The sequence below is a fragment of the Xiphophorus hellerii genome, chromosome 20, assembly GCF_003331165.1.
Source record: "Xiphophorus hellerii strain 12219 chromosome 20, Xiphophorus_hellerii-4.1, whole genome shotgun sequence".
NCBI lineage: Eukaryota > Metazoa > Chordata > Actinopteri > Cyprinodontiformes > Poeciliidae > Xiphophorus > Xiphophorus hellerii.
The window spans coordinates 14,080,913-14,098,046 of NC_045691.1; the positions used below are offsets into that span (position 1 = coordinate 14,080,913).

Genomic DNA, 17,134 nt, shown 5'->3' on the forward strand with positions numbered 1-17,134 from the left:
TGTTGTGTTTTTATTTGTAATCACGAGGGAAGCTTTAAAAGCATGGGCATCTTGGTGTTTGCATGTTTTTATGGCGTATTTTTATGTTTTGTGTTTCAAGACTCATCTTGAAGATAAAATAAAAAATATACATGAGTAAACATGAGAATCAGGAACATGCTACAATATTTTTACCCCCTTGGAAAACCTCTATTTTTTGCAACAAGAACAGAAAAAATAAATATCATAAATACCCATTTCAAGCAATCGCATAATTTGTATGCGAAGGCTGCTTGTTCTGTTGGATAAAATTCATGCACACCGTGTTTGATTAAGGATCTACATCTTATCAATCTCATTTGGTCGCGTAATCTGCTGTAACACAAAAGAACAAAGAAGCTGATTGGTTTTAATCCCACCATTAAAATCATGTTCTGGAGGTTTGGACTCGTTCAGAGTGTTAAAGGTGGAAAATTTATGCCTGTTGACGTTTGTCCTCTTGAATGTCGCCTCATGGCAAATCGAGCCACAGATCCTGTCAGAAGGGGGCGCCACCCGCCGTTTCGCCCGGACAGGAAGCTGTTTTACAAACGTATTCACTTTTTAATTAATTTTATTACAAACACCTTACAAAAAGTTTACAAAGACTGACCTAACCCTGCTGTAGACATGTTGGTGTATTTTTCTCAAGATGACAAAAGAACTATTTTGTTATTTTAAGAGGATGAATCATATTTCTGTTATCCCAGAATAACTGTTTGTTTTCCTGAGGTAATGAGATATTTGGCTAGACAAAAATGTCGTCTTTGTTTAATGCATGTTACAAAATAAATAGATTTTAGCAATTAAATCTCCCTCTTACTTTCACGTCTTCCATTTAGTTTCATTCCATTAGTGGAGCTAATGGTGCTTTTGCACCAAACGCGTTTTGAGCGTCAGGAGTGTCTGATTTATATTCAAAGTCTATGTGGAGGTGCGTCGAGGGCGCTGCGTGTTTTGCGCGTCAAGTTCTGTGAGATTTTAAGCTTTTTGTGAGTTTAACGCGCATCAAACATGTCCGACATTGGAGTTGTAAAATCTGAACTTTCGCCGCTCGACGCAGAGCATCAACCAATCAGAGAGACTCTGCTATGTGACGTAGTGAGGCGTTTCCTGACATGATCTCAGAAAAGAAAAACCTATGGAGGATAAACTAATTGTCGCTGTTTGCCCTCATCCTATAATCTACAACCAATCTAAGTTATGACTACAGAGACAGGAACAGAAAGGAAGATCAGCGAGGAAGTTGGAATGTCGAGTTAGTTACAACTTTTACTGTTTGAAAATATTTCCCTGCATTTGAGCTATCCAAATCCATCCAGCGAAAACATTGAGTCACGTTAAATCACGTTAAATAAACATTAAATAAATATATTTATTTGGACAAAATATGCAGGAGACGGTGGAAGCGTTTGAGGGACACGTTTCCTCTCATCGTCCCCCCTGGAGCCATTTTGATGCATCTAGAGCAAAATGTCAAGGATCTGACTTCAAACGAGTTTTGATGCACCAAACGCGTTGGTGTGAACGCACCATAACATTACCAAAACCACACTCTATCCTTCCTGTTATCGTTTGAAGTCTTGGTCTCTACAACATTTAAGTATGGCTTTCTTTGAATTACCTTTTTATCTCTCTTTCTCTCTTTTTAAATAGCTCTACTGAAGCTAGCTTGCTAGCTGAGTATTTACATAGCAACAAATCCCAAATGTCAAAATGTTGTCAGTGGAACTAGAAGTCACTTTTATGAGGTTCTTGACTGAACAGAGAACAATACATATGATTTATTTTTATTTTGACCAATCAGTAGCATTGGGTTGATTTTGGACTAAAGACAACATCTCTACCTCCTGATCTTTGTTAAAAATATATATTTTAAGTAGATTGCAAAGTCTTCTAGCAGCTGTATTTGCACAGACATCAAATACAGCTAAACAAAAACAAAACCCAGCAAAATGCAATCACTGCAAGCAGAAAATAAAGTTAAAAAACAGCCAAAACCGGCAGCAGGTGACTATAAACTGTGTAATTATGATTTTGAGTGATGAATGTCCCTTCATGTTTGGTTTCTTCCTGTTTAGAGGTTTCATATTCTCATTAGCTAACACTTTGTTTTAATGTTTTAAAAGCAAGCTTTCATCTGGGATGTGGAGCAGCATAAAGGTTTCTCCACTGCAGAAACAATCAAACTTTGGGCTTTAATTGAGTTTCACCTTTAAGAAATGTTACAGTATATGTTTGTTAGAAATCACCAGAAATGTTTAAAGACTCTGTTGAGAAGTTAGAGGAAAATTATTCTTATTATTTACTGTTATATAAAGCAACTAAAGTCAGAACTAAATGTCTGCTGTAAATGTAGCAATTAGAGTAAACATTAGCATTAACTCATGAACAGAGAATTCAAACGGTTCTGTATTACATCCTTAATGTAACAACTGGTTGTGTGATGCAAATCCAGACTGAGATTCTCTTCATATAATGTTCATTTAAATCAGTTTATTTTTGGTATGAAAGCAGAAAAAAAAAGCATGCTTGACTTAGCCCTAATCCACATAATTCTCACTCTGTTTACCATATTAACGCCTCACTGCTGCACATCATCAATTTCTGGGAGGAGGAGGAGGAGGAAGAGGACGTGTTAGATTTAAAAATGGGCATTTTAATGGAAAGATTAACTAAGGAAGGCACGGTGAAGTACAAATGCAGAAAATGGGATGAGAAATGTCACACAGGAAATTAAAACTCAATTTTATATATTTTTTTTCCGCCTATTAGACGAATGAAAACAGTTGGTTTGATTGTGCTGTTTGCATCGTGAATCTTGTTCCAGTTTGCCCTTCCTGACTCTCATTAGTATTCATAAATCTGACTGCAGGTTGCTCAGTTTGACTCTCAATCCTCTTACATTCGCTGCATTTTCACATGTATAAATTTACTAGCTGATAGTTGGTTGCTGTGCTCTTTCTTGCCTGAATGCTCCATTTACTGAAGTCTGGCTGCTCAAGTGGGACTCTCATCAGAAAGCTTTTCGGCATACAAAATTATACATCGTCAGATACCGCTGCTGCCAGATTACTAAATCTTTCAGTGAATTTTTATTACCCTTTTTTCTAATCTTTTCCTTGGAGAACCGTTCTGTTCTATCCTGAACCTGCTTTGTGCTGCTTCGGTAAGCAGATGGCGCTTTAATGAACTCCACAAAATCTATTTTATACCAAACTACTTGTCTCCTTGAAACTCTGAGGTAAACTGGCATGCAGATGTTCTCAAAGTCAAATTAAATTAAATTCAAAAGTACTTTAATAACCCAAACAGGGAATTAAATGATCTTGTATATCTTGTTATCCAGGTTTCTTGAAGGAGTTGTTGTGAGGAAGGACAGTAGATGAGAATTAGCTTATTGCTATAATATCTGATGCAGCTCATCAAATGGTGACATTTACATCTCTGCAACTAAGAGCCCATTGAAAACCTCCTGGTTATTCCACCAAATATTGATTTCTGAACTCTTTCTGGGTTAAAACATTAGTATTGTTGTTTCTAAATGAATATGATTGTTTTCTTTGCATCATTTGAGGTCTGAAAGCTTTGCATCTTTTCCTTCTTTAGACTGTTTCTCATTTTCTGCAAAAAAAACACAACTAAATTTTTGCTTGCAATTTCAGAGACATGCTGTCAATAGTTCATAGAATAAAAGAACAAAGTTCATTTTACTTAAACATAAACCTATAAAGAGTAAAATCAGGGAAACTGGTCATTTAAAGTGATCTCTTAATTTGTTTCCAGGGTTGTATGTTAGAGCAATCCATTGTTATTATTATTATTAGAAAAGGATCTTCTGTAGCAGACAGAATTACAGTGAAACTGTGGTACCTCTGACTGAAGTCTCACGAACAGACTGCTTCGTGTTGTCCATAATTTTCCATAATTTCATGGAGAATCCTTCTTTGCACCGTCATCTCCAGTGGTTCCCAGGACAGAACCAGGATGTTGATCCTCTTTAAGTCCCTGACTCTGAAGCTGCTGCCTCATGACAGAAGAGATTTTACTTTCCTCCACAGAATTACAGATCATCTGTAGCATCTCTTCTATTTATGCTCTGTAAATCTGAATGCTGCTTCTCCATGTTTAGATTTGATTCTGGAGATGCAGAGCAGACTAGGACCAAAAGACTAGAACAGTTTGGAAGGTTGATGCAGAAACAAATCTTTTCTCCGTTAAAATACTTTAAAGGTGAACATATTATGTTTCCTTGAGCAGGTTATGATAGCTCTATGGATTATATAAAACATGTTCATTAATTTTTTTTGGACAAAATCATTCTTAGATGATGATATTTTAGTTTGCTCAGTTCTGTCTATATGGAACTTCTTTCAAAATGATCTGTTTTGTCTCAACATTTACACTTGATTGTGAAAATGGCTGCAAATAAATGCACAATTACACAAATGTACATCTTTGAAAAGCAGAAGTGGAGCCTCCTTCACAAGCAACAAGAATGCAGAAGGTTGTTTCTGGATGTTAGGTCAACAATGAACACTTGTCTTTTCTAGCAGCCATTGTATAGCACATGCAGCAGTAACACCTGCTGAGTAAACAGGCTGGAGTTCCACTTGGGTTGCTAGGTAACGGGCTGGGCTTCAGTGGGGTTGCAAAGTAACAGTGCAGTGCCTGTCGAATATGACTTAACAATCTAGAGGATTTTGAAACAACTCATTTTCCCAATATTAACTTATTGTTTTTTTGGGGGGGGTTTAAGCGCTTCAGCTGTTTTTAGAAGCAGTAGAGACCCCAGAGGAAGCACAAAAGGTTTCAAAATGTGAATTTTGCATAGCATGTCCCCTTTAAAATATATTCTGTGAGCTACAGGAAACCAGTTTACTTCACAACTGGGATGATGTGCTCTATTTTCTCCTCTAAGTGAGCTTAGACAGAGCTTAAAAGGACTTTCAGGCACCAGAACCAGGTGAAACGTGGACAGCGGTTTGTTTATAAACGTATTTATGCGGCTGTAAACAACGTGTAAACCACATGTAGGTCTCAGTCTTTACCTCATCTGTGGTTTATGTCTAACCAGCGATTTGCTTTTTCTCGGTCGTATAATTAAGCGGACGAGGATTTGTGTTATGAAGGGTTGTTCTTAAAGCTTGCAGATATCAGTTCAGCATGATTGTAATCCTCTGTAAACAAGCAGCCTTTGATTGTATCTTTTGAGAAAAGGTTGATAAACAGTGTTTATCCTCTTTTTGTCTTGCAGTTTCTTACCAATTGGTCTGGTTTGCTTTTATTTTCTTCCCTTAAGAAGCAGGAGTGCACATTAGGTGCACAAACATATTGGAGCCATAAACACTCGAGGCAACAAGGACAGTCAACAAACAAGGTTCTGTCTGCAAGGAAACCACCCAGGGGACATCGCCTGCAGCTCCTTCATTCATTTAGCTTATCATATTATGCTAATTGGTTTGTTTTACATTTTAGGGGCAGCAGAGAACATTACATTGTTTCTCTTTTCCATTGATCTCAATATTAATTCCTTCTTCTAATCCCTTACAACTCGGCTCCCTGAGCCTGACGAGTATTGGGCTCAGACAAAGTAATTTAGCATGCAGATTAATGCAACTCCCATCTCCTGCAGGAACCGTCTTAATAAACGCATTTAAATTGCGTACATTTACAATTAGAATAAGTTGGGGCTATCAAATAAAACACAGAAGTGAGAAAAGTAACTCATCAGCACAGTTTGTCTCTCTAAACACATTTGCATAAGTGCTTCGCCCTTTCGCGTTGAGGCATAAATTGTGCAAAGCACTTGTAGCGTCTCGCTGAAGTTAAAAGAAGAAAATCTTCCTCCTTCGCCCCTCAGTTGTGTTCACGGATGACTCAGCCATATTGCTCTAATTAAAATAATCAGAGTCCTGCTGTCAGGTTGGCGCGTCATAAGCAGTGTTGTTGCTTCTTTTAATTGCTTTTGCATTTTAATATTTGCTCTATCTCAGAGTGTGCAGGTCCCTCCCTCACGCTCTCTGTTATTTTGGTGTACAGTATGGGAGACTGTCCATGCAGAACAACAGACTTAGGCAGGAGTACAGAGAGTGTGCAGGTCTGGTCATCAGAGCTCCTGCTGCTGCACGCTTCAAGAGGTTTCAATTTAGGCCCTTCGATAAGTCGGCTCTGTCTCTCCCTGAGATAAATGCTTCAATGAAATAAATGACTCGAAACTTCTCGTTTATATTTGCCAGCGACCTTGTATATTTTTATTTACTTCCACATTTTTGTCGCATTTATCTTCTTCTTCTGCTTACTTTTTAACCTTTTCAAAGAAATTTTATATCTCTTAGCTTTTGCAAATAAAGTCAGTAATCCCTCACAGGAATCAACTTTTACACTGCAATCACACGAAATCGTACCAAGTAAATCTGGTCGAGTTTTTGGAGAAAACATCTTAGTTTCGTCTCATTTCAAGCATACCGACTTACAAGCAACTTTTCAGCAGGACGTAGGAGCTTATTTTAAGTCAATAAATCCTTATAGATAAAAAAGTACTACTTTCATAGGCAGATTATTTAATTTATAACAACACATTTTTTCAATGTTAAGTGAAAAAAATCTAGAACAAGTACTTTTATTTGTTTGTATTAAGGAATTATTTTAAAAAGTTTTTATATCTCGCTGAAAAGGTACTTAAAAGTTAGTTTTGTCTCTTTTCAGGTGTAATAAGATATTTTCACTATAAGCTAGTAAACAACTATAAAAGCTTGGTAAGATTTTGTGCTTTTGCAGTGTACAGCTTTGTAACAAATTTCTACTCCTTTTGCAACTCTGTTAAGTTTTTAGTTTAGCAATATCATAACATTTTCTTTAAATACATACATTTCACATTCATATTTATTTTCTCTTTTGTTGTTTTGCACGTAAACAGTATTGTTACCACAAATATGCAAATATGTCAACATAGAACAGGACAAATAAATCTAAAAATTAAAAAGATGCATAAAATATCAGTCAAATCCTGAAGAATTAACCACAAAATAGCAGTCAGTCCTCTGCTCTCCTCTTTCTTTCAAGCTGTAATTATTTTTACTCCACATTATCACCTTTATCTATTGTAATTATAGAGCTGACATAACTGGGAGAGGATTCCCACAAGCTCTCAAATCCCTTTCGCACATAAATCACATTCTAGTACAAATATTTTTGTAAACTTGAAAAGCACTTGAAGAAGTAAGGTGAAACTAGCCTGCAAGTAGCTTTTCAGTAAGAAACAGGAGCTTGTTTTAAATTAATAAATTCCTTAATATTGATGAAAAAATACCAGTTACTCTGATAGATTAAAAAAAATGTCAGAAGAGGAATAAGTACTTCTAATCAATATTTACTCAAAACGTGGAAAAAAATCTGAAACAAGCTCCTACACTGTAAAACATCTGAAAGTGATTTAACTTGAAAATGAAAGTCCTGCTTTGAAACTGCAGCAGGTGGAAATTAAAGTTCATGAAGTTGATTTAACAACAGAAGACAAGTTTTCTAAACATTGTTTTCAAGTTCATTAATCTTGAATTGTGAGTTTTAACTTAATGCTGAAATTTAAACTAAATAATTATTTCACAATATTAAACAAAAAACAACTGTCCTCATCTAGATAAGGAGTCACATTTCTCTACTATGTTAATCACAATATCAAGTTAAAATACTTATTTCATTTTAGAATAACTTAAATTCTTGTTTCAAATTGAATGAATAAAATGTATGATCTGATAATGAATTTTATTAAACATCACAATAAATTCTGCTAAAAACATTTAGTGTGAACAGGACATTATCCTCAAGCTTTAAAATAAACATTTGTTTTAATAACAAATTGACTCAGATCGATGTAACACATTTCCATCTCAGGATACAAAAACAAGCCGCTAAGCATTCTGGGAAATACATTCCACTCCTGTCTTTTTCTTCAGTTTTTTAAGTGCTAACATAAAAACTCTTGTTTATTAAACTCTTGGAGGTTTGACAGAATTAATAAAAAGTTAACACAACTTACTACTGTAAGTTTATCTTTCACAAAGTCACATTTAGGTTAAAAATGTAAAATTCACTAAATTTATTTGACTTAAATAGTAGAAAACAGTAAACACAACTAATTGCGGCTCTAGGGTTTTACAGTGTATATAAAGTTACTAGTAAATTAGTTTTTTTTTGTCTCATTTCAAGTGTAGAAAGATATTTTCACCATAGAGTAAAAGTACTTGTTGAGGTTTTGTGTTTGCACAGTGCAGACTCTGTAGATATGAGGAAGCCGTTTCTGGGTTTGTATTGTGAATCTACTGACATGCATATAAAGCAGCTGTGGGGGGACAGAGATAAAGCAGCGATTCTTGTCTGCATTGTTGCTATTCATTGGAACCGTCCTGTAGAGTGGAAACATGTGATAGTGAGATGAATCCATCTTAAATAAACCCTGCAGCTCTACCATGAAAAGCACCTGCTAGGACTTAAGCTTTTTATCAGTGGACGGTTCTGAGAAGCTCTCGGGTTTTTTTCCCCTCCTGGTCTGGCTATGCTCTTCTTTTTGTCGTGTTTCAGCTAAAACCCATTTTGCTGTAGCGGCAGTGTAATCAGTGCCAGCCTCTGATTACATTGTACATCTGTTCTTTTTCAGCTCGGTGTCAAATACGAATGTGATTATGCGCAATTTATTTTTACTGGGATGCTTTCAAAAAGACACTCTTGAAACGCCAAACTCCAACTTTCCTCCCATCCATCTCTGCATGACTTGGCCTGCTGTCTTGAGGATCTGTACTCTAACCTGCCCTCAGCAGCCTACTGTGATTAGCCAATAAATAAGTAATTGTACATCATAAATCAACAGGGAGGGCTCTGTCAGGGAGATTTCTGCTGCAGTGCTCTCTGAAAATGACTCTACTGCTTGAAGAGAAGAAAGGAAGGAGAGATTAATGGAAGAACGGATAGGAATGAATGAGGTTGACTGTACGATTTAAAAATATGCTTTGGCTTGAAGGATTTCCTCCTGAAGCGTTACACACAGACAGCTGCTCTCTGTGGTCTGATAAAGCTGCCAGTACATTTTTTTTAGCTGGTTGATGTTGTTTGGATTCGTTCAAATAATGCTTGAGGACATTTTTCACGTCACATGAAAGCCGCGGTTCGGTCGCACCGCTCCTGGTTTCAAGGTCAAAGTTTCTATATTAGTCTCCCATCGGAGGAATTTCTGCAACCCAGAACATAAATATAGCAAAACAAGTAACAGCAGCTGCAACAATAGATACAATTTCAAAAAATATTCATGCTCTTTGCCTTAAATTGTTTGTTTTCATTAAATTAGCTGACTAACTTGTGTTATTTTATTGAGCGTAACTTAAGTTAACCCTTACAAACAGAAAGTGTCAGTGACGATCCATCTGAATTTGCAGGTATTGTGATTCTGTGATGCTTTGCGCCATCTGAGACAGTCCAACGGTTTCTGAAAGGGGAGACGTTGCGCTTCTATGAAGGAATTTTTCTGCCAAGAAACACATTTTCAGTCTGAAAGCAGGATTTCATGGTTTTTGTTCTCAAAACTTTTAATACTTTTGCTTACATTTCATTTTGAAAGCAGGACTTCATGTCTTTCTTCTCAAAACTTGTAATGCTTATCCTCAAAACTTCTCCTCGCACTCAGACATAGGCTGCGTTCACATTGCAGCTTGAAGTGACCCAATTCCGATTTCTTGTCAAATCGGATTTTTCTGCCGTGGCCGTTCACACTTCCAAATAAATGTGAACGTGTTCTGCAGTGTGAATGGGCAAACAACCTCAAAGTGTCCTGCATGCGCAGTACAGGGCGCAATAACGTCAACGTTCTCAATGTTCTGCCAGCCACCATAAAAAGAAGTGTTTAGTGTTTGCAGATGGTGGAGCCTAGCTTACACATTTGAAGTTGTTGTCCGCTACAATTGATAGTAGCCACACAGGGACCCCCTCTTACAAACGCACCCAGTACAACACTATCATTCTATTGGCTGAGAGGTTGCTAGGCGACGGTGCCAAAAGGCAGTTGAAAAATTCCTCCATAGATTTCCAGCCAATATCGGGTTATTACAGTAATTTCACCCCCACTGTAGCAGGCAGTGAAATTAATAGATGGTAAGTTGCAAAACTAACTTGCTAGATATTGAAATTTCCAGTCGTTATGGATAACGACTGGAAATTATCCATTGGTCAAATGGGCAAATATTTGTACTCACGGGACATTTAAAGAACTTCGTGCAATTAAAATAAGCAAAAAATATCCAGGTGGAGATTTGAAACTTAGGGTTAATAAATCTGAATACGTTGTAGTACCGCAGCCAGTTTGCTCACTTTTATTCAGTAAAACAAACAGAATCATATGCAGAGTGGGATGGTCATGAAAATTAACATACAATTCACTCCAGCAGTTTCATGTATACAAATGAAAATGCCACAAAAATAGTTAATAAGAGCTGAACACTGGAAAAACACAAAATCTTACTTAATTTTGGTCTAGTTTCTAGTGCAAATATCTCAGTGTACTTAAATTGATGAAGCTTTAGAGTCAAACCTCTTAATCTTGAACATCTTAAAACTAATTTTTGTGATAAATAAAAATGTGGTTGAATTAGTTGCTGCTGCTGGCACAATGCATTTTGGGATACCTTGCTGGCAAATCCCCACTGTCACATATCCTTTCACATTACTTCAAATTAACTACAATATAATAAGTTTTACCTCAAGTTATTTAAATCAGATGCTTCTTGTAAGTACATAAAAATAGTTATTCAATAACATAAACATTGTAATTCACTACACACCCAAAAATTCACTGGACTTCAAAAAAGTCAAGTTTTATTAACTTTTTCTTTAAATATAATGTTACAATTTACAGTGTACTATCAATTATTTACTTCCAACTGTGTGTGGTACCTTTAACACTTTGCTCTCTTTTATTTAATGTCCAAAAAATAAAAACCTGTCAGTTTCAAAGCAGGTAAAACCTGGGACATTTTACAGAAAACAATCCACAAGGAGCAGAAGGGAGGCTTGTGGGAAATGAGGTTAAATCATGCTGGTCTCAGTAGATGGGAGTATAGTTTTGATTCCATCTGTTTTCCGTCCTGCCAATCTTGGGGTTCATCGAAACCCACGCTCACCTTTCCACATCCATATATTCCTTCAATTCCCAGCAGAGTCCGGATATCTTGATGCTCATCGCGGCTCCTGGCAGCGTTTTCATCCGCAGTCCCGTCAGCTGTTATCGCCGAGTGGAGAGGTTGTCAAACTGTTTATCATTACCAAACTCGTGGTGACAGTAGATGAGCATGACTGCGAGGTGTTGGCGTGAAACACGGCGATAGACAGACTGAGGCAGGCGGCTGATAATGGGGTCTTATCTCAGCCTCCAAAGACAACCTGCGGAGATCGGAGCTTGGCACTCTGCTGAAGTTCAGGCTGCAGACGACTGAGTGCAGCGCCTGCTTTCTGTATTTTTTTACTCACCAACCTGTTGGCTGTTCGCTCCTCAGGGCTCGAACGGAAACCTGCGATTAAACACCATGGTGTGTATAATTACACAGATTGTGAAAAGAGATGAATGTGAAAAACGATGCAGAGATAGATATGAATTTAATCGTTTCTCAAGATGCGTTTGGTCAGAACTGGTGATAAGGCTGCAGTGATTTCAGTATCTTTTCTCAGCGCTCACAGAGGAAAACGTAACGCAGTCAGTGCACCTTTATAAAACTCTTCACATCTACATAGTTTGTAAAGCAGTTCAACATTGAATATGACGCAGGAAAACAAGTTTTATTTACTGTTAAAGTCAGAAATAAATAACTTTTGTTGCAAAAGCATGATCTCAGAATGAAAACCAGAACGATTTAGTGGCAATAATTTAACCTCATTTGCCACAAGCCTCACTTCTGCTCCCTGTGGACTGTTTTCTGAATTAGGCTCAGGTTTTTCCTGCTTTGAAACTCACAACTTCTTAATTTTTTGGACATTAAATAAAAGCCAGAAGTTTACTCACACAGTTGAAAGGAAAGAACTGATGGTACACTGTAAATTGTAACGTTACATTTAAAGAGTGAATAAAACTTGACTTTGGTGAAGTCCAGTAAATTTTTGGGTGTGTAGTCAATTACAATGTTGATTTTAATCAAATAAAATAAGTGGATTTAACAATTTTTTATGTCATTATAAGCATTTGATTTAAATAATAAAAAATAAAGTAATTAATTTATTTACTATGCCATAGCAGAGGAGTGGAGGATATTCAAGAAAAGACACTTTTGACCTTTACTCTGGACACAAAGGCTGCGTTCACACAGCAGGTCTTGATAATAAATTCCTTTTTTTTTTTTGCTGAAATATGATGTTTTTGCACCATCCTTCACTGTGATTCAGTCATACTTCTGTGTAAACGCATGCATTGACGTTACACAGCAGCACATCCTTTATGGAAACAATAATGGATGCTGCCAGGAACCGGCTGCTGCTGTAGCCCTTCTTTTTCTTCTTCTCTTCTCCAAACCCCTCACTCAGAAACATGCATCTGCAAACCCCAGATTTGGCCAAAACGTCTCAGTTGTTATAAACTCTGTGATAGTGATTGAGCAGCAGGGGGAGCCCACTGAGAAAACTGCCAGTAAAAATCAGCATGTCTCTTAAATGCACTTTAATGTATAAATTTGGCAAAACACACAAAAAATTCAAACGTGACCATCAAATTGTTGTTTTTAAAATCCATTAAAGCTGTTTCACAATGGTATCTCTGTAAAATGACAAAATCTTACAATATTTTGATTTAGTGTCTCATGCAAATATCTTTGTAAACTTGTCATCAGGCAAAACTAACTTTCACGTAACATTTCAGCAAGATAGGAGCTTGTTTTAAGTCAATAATCCCTCAATGTTGATCAGAAAAGTACTAGTTTTTCAACATGTTTCCAATGATTTAAGTGAAACAAATCTCCGAATGAAACTAGTACTTTTTTTTTTTTAATTAATATTTAGAAATTATTTATTTAAAACAAGCTTCTATTTGCTCAAATGTGATTAGTAAGTTAGTTTTCTCCTATTTTACGGGTGCTAACATTTTCACTAAAAACTAGACATAAAGACTTGGTCAGATTTTGGTTTTGCAGTGCTAAAGCCTATCAATAAAAATTATTTTGGTAAAATCGGGAACACAAACACTTATTTCAACACTCATTTTATATTCCAGGTGAGATGTTGGCAAATAAACACAGATAAAAACTGTAAAGTAAAACCAAAACAAGGAGGAAAAATCAAACTAGCAATGAAGAAAAAAAAGCTTATTGACATTTATAATAAAGTTAATATGTTTACCTCAGTTTGGATAAGTTATCTTTTCTGAGTGAAGTGTTATAAGTGCAAAAGAAATGGAGGCAGACTACTGTGAATTTTTGCAAGAAGAAAATCATGTTTTTCCTCAACATCAATGCTCTGGTTAACACTGCAAAAACAAAATGTTACAGTTTTTTTGGTTCGTTTCTTATTCAAAAATCTTAGTAAGACTTTTCAGCAAGATATATTATTTTAAGTCAATAATTCATTAATATTCATGTAAAATTAAAGTTCCACTGCCAAATTATTTCACTAATAGGACATTTTCCAATATTTTAAGTGAAATAATCTGCAAGTGGAAATAGTACTTTTTAAAAAATCGATATTAAGTAATAATTTATTTTAAAAGAAGCTTATATTTATTGCTAAAAAGTTACTTTTAAGTTAGATTTTTACTTATTTGAAGACAGAATAAGACAGAAACTAAACCAAAAATACTCTCCAGTCCATAAATACTTTAAAGAGTTCAGAGCACGGCGCTTTAAAAACAACTAAAGTGGGCAACGATATTTTTCAGTACTCAACAAAAAAACTTCTTCTCTCACTTGTGGTTTTATGTGTTAATAAATGCAAAACAACTCCAGTAAAACCCCAAGCAGTTTTCTACCTTTCTGGTCGCTCCACATAGTTCTGCCTTCGCCTCCACCTGGCTGCAACGAGTTCTAACAGGTACCGCGTCTACCTGAGCGCATCGCCTCAAGGGACACAACGGATCCATTAATACTGGCTGTTGTGTCATAAAACAAGAAGCCATTTCCACATTTTCATACTTTCCACACCATAAACTGTAAAGCTCCTCGCTAAGAAACCGCTCAAAAGAGTGTGGAGTGGGCATCTTACAGACAGGCAGAATGTGACAGAGAAGGAGTGGGAGGTAAAGAGCTTATTGTGAAATTTATAAAGAAGAAAATGTTGAGTTTCCGTTCCCTGCTGCGTGTATTTTACTCCATCAATGGCCTGCTGTCCTTGTGTTTTCACACTTCAGACCAACGACTCTTGCACTTCATTGACTTGCTCTGATGAATGCCATTTTTTCCACCAACTGAGGCATTTCCAGCTGGTACGTCTGTGGAGTGTGTGAGCTTTAGAAGAGGCCAACTGCATGTGACAGAAGCTCAGCTGTTTGTGGCTCTTTTCTGTCACATGTGCAACGAATGCTTGATGATCTTTTTATGCCGCATCAGTTCAAAATGGCTTTACTGTTTGGAGAAACACATGGTTGAGAATGTCAAACAGCACCCTTTGTGGGCTGTCCATAAAACTCAGTTATTACAAGTCAAACATTTCTGAATACGGAAAAACCAAGTAGTGTGATCAGCTGTAGCTATTTTACTATTTATGTTATTTTACCACTAGATTAACAAAGCAATTTGCACTAAATGCATGCAGGAGCAGTAACAACTATCAATTAGCAATTTTGTTTTTTGTCCAAGCAGTTTCTTCTCAAGTTCAGTCACAAACGTAGAGCCAGTTTATTTGTAAATCCACCAGATCAAAATACATTCATAGTTCATTAACATTTTGAAGTTACTTCACGGCTCCAACATTAACCATTTCTCGCTCATTTATTATGTTTTGTCTGAAACTAAATTTGAACACATACATGTCATTCACTATTTAGCATACCTAGAAAAAGTGTGAAGAGTTAAAGTGGCTCTGGATGTGCAAATCTGAACTGTTGTTTTGCTTCCTGGTTGTTAGGTTTTGCTAATTGTGGACAGTTTTAATTTTAGTGTGTCAGCAATTGTAAACAACTATTTTTTTTGTTTAGTGACTAATTAGTGGCAAGACATTCATGAACAGTCCAATTCTTTTGTTATTTCATAGATAACATTATGAACATTAACATTAAATCAACGCATTAACATTAGCGTTGACTTAATGCAAGTTAAGCGTTGACATTAAGTCAACGCTTAACTTGCATTAAGTCAACACACATTGACTTAATGACTTAACTATTAACTCAACTATTGCGTTGACTTAATAGTTGTACTTTACTATGCAGAAGAGGATGTTTTCTTTCTGCCAAAACCATTCAAGCCCACTGTTTTCTTGTTACATTTTTCTTTTGTTTCTACTTTATAGTGTTAAATGTTATTAATATGCACAATCATATGAGCATATCTGTGACATTTATTTTTTAAAATGTTATATTTTATTTATATTTATTTGATTAAAATATGTATTATTTTGCTGCAAGACCAGATGATTCAGTTGTTTTTGTGAACTTCACTCACAAAAACAATTGATATAAAGCTATTGACCATTTGCACGTGACGTCACGCTCTCCAGAACTCTGCCCACTCCGCCATGACGGATGTCAAAACGACCAATTCGCTCCTTTAAATCTAGTCTAAAAACAGACATGTGCAACCTAACATCGCTTTTATTCAGTTGACTTCACTTTTAAAATGGCCATAGGGTGCTGCGAGGTCGACTGCACAAATGGACAAGTATAGAAACCAAACTTGTAATTTTATTGTAAAACTTTTAATGAGGAAAGATGTGGCAGCCTTAGATAGCAGCCGTCAGTCATAATGACTGGCAGCCCTCGGTGTAACCGCGGATTTGCAACGTTTACAAGGTAAGAAGATTAACGTTTATATACTTTATAAGCAAGTATGATTCGAAAGATATCAAATATGGCATTATGGAAAAGGTACGTAACATGTCTAGTAACCATGGAAAGAATGCCTCGCCGTTATGTAGCCTAAAATGTATGGAAAGAAACTGGTTAGCATCTGGTCTTTTGTACTTTTTTAATCCTGCTCTGGTTTAAGGGGAAACATTGTTTATAACATAGTGATATAAATCATATGGTGTGAATTCAGGCAAAGTCCGTAATTTGATCAACATCTCAGGAGGGAGGAAGAACGGCTCGGGTTCTAAGCTAGCTGTTTCAAACTTTTCTAAATACCGCCGTCTATGAGCCACAACCAGCTGTGTTACGTTCACAGACTAATTAGCTCGACTGAAACAAGTAGAAACCATGAATAAACTGGGAAAAACAACTTTGGAAAACAATTTGAGTTGCTCTGTTCAACACTCCCAATCCTCACTTCCGACGTCCATCATGGCGCCTCGAATGATTTAGTGACGTAGTCGCAAACGGTCAGTATTAAGGATAAAATGTCTTGCTCTTAGAAAAATTTACTTTTTAAAAAATTTATAATTTCTTTTTTACCCCTCCAGGAGGTCTGTTGAGGGCTCTAGTGTCCCTTATATAAAAGTAGGCTGACAGGAGAGGGGGAAGACATGCGGCAAATATCGTCGGTCCTGGGAGTTGTACCCGCGACGGCCGCGTCGAGGACTCAAGGCCTCCAAACATGGGTCGCGCTAACCCCTACGCCACCACGCACGCCCAAAAATTTATAATTTCAACGAAATCTAATAAGTCCCATCACTAAAAATAATTGTCAAAATAATCTTAACGGGTGTATTTTGTCAAAGAGAGTAAACAAATGAATGTAAAAACATCCAGGTTATTTTTTTGTCCGGACATCTTTATTTACATGCTGCTGTGGAAAACTGGTGTTGCATTCAAAGCAGGCCAGAAAAAGCAATTTCCTTTTAAGTGTGTTATTTGAGACAAGTACTGGGAAATAAAATGCAGAAGTAATAGCAGAGAAAATACCTGTTCTTTTCTAACTTTGAGATGGACACACTCACTCAAATGATACCTTTTATCCTCTGCATGCAACACTTTCCTATTTACCCACCTTTCTGTCTCTGGCTC

At 36.5% G+C, this 17,134-nt stretch overlaps 1 protein-coding gene and 1 long non-coding RNA gene across 5 annotated transcripts in view; one reads left to right on the plus strand and one right to left on the minus strand.

The window, feature by feature from the left end:
• kaznb (kazrin, periplakin interacting protein b) overlaps positions 1-17,134 on the plus strand; it is a 173,117-nt gene that overhangs the window by 49,868 nt on the left and 106,115 nt on the right. The gene's annotated exons all lie outside the window — the stretch shown is intronic.
• On the minus strand, positions 415-16,156 carry LOC116710178 (uncharacterized). Its single transcript, XR_004337058.1, has 3 exons — positions 16,067-16,156; positions 632-637; positions 415-426 (listed from the first exon to the last, which is right to left on the minus strand). It is a non-coding gene; the product is annotated as an uncharacterized LOC116710178 (long non-coding RNA).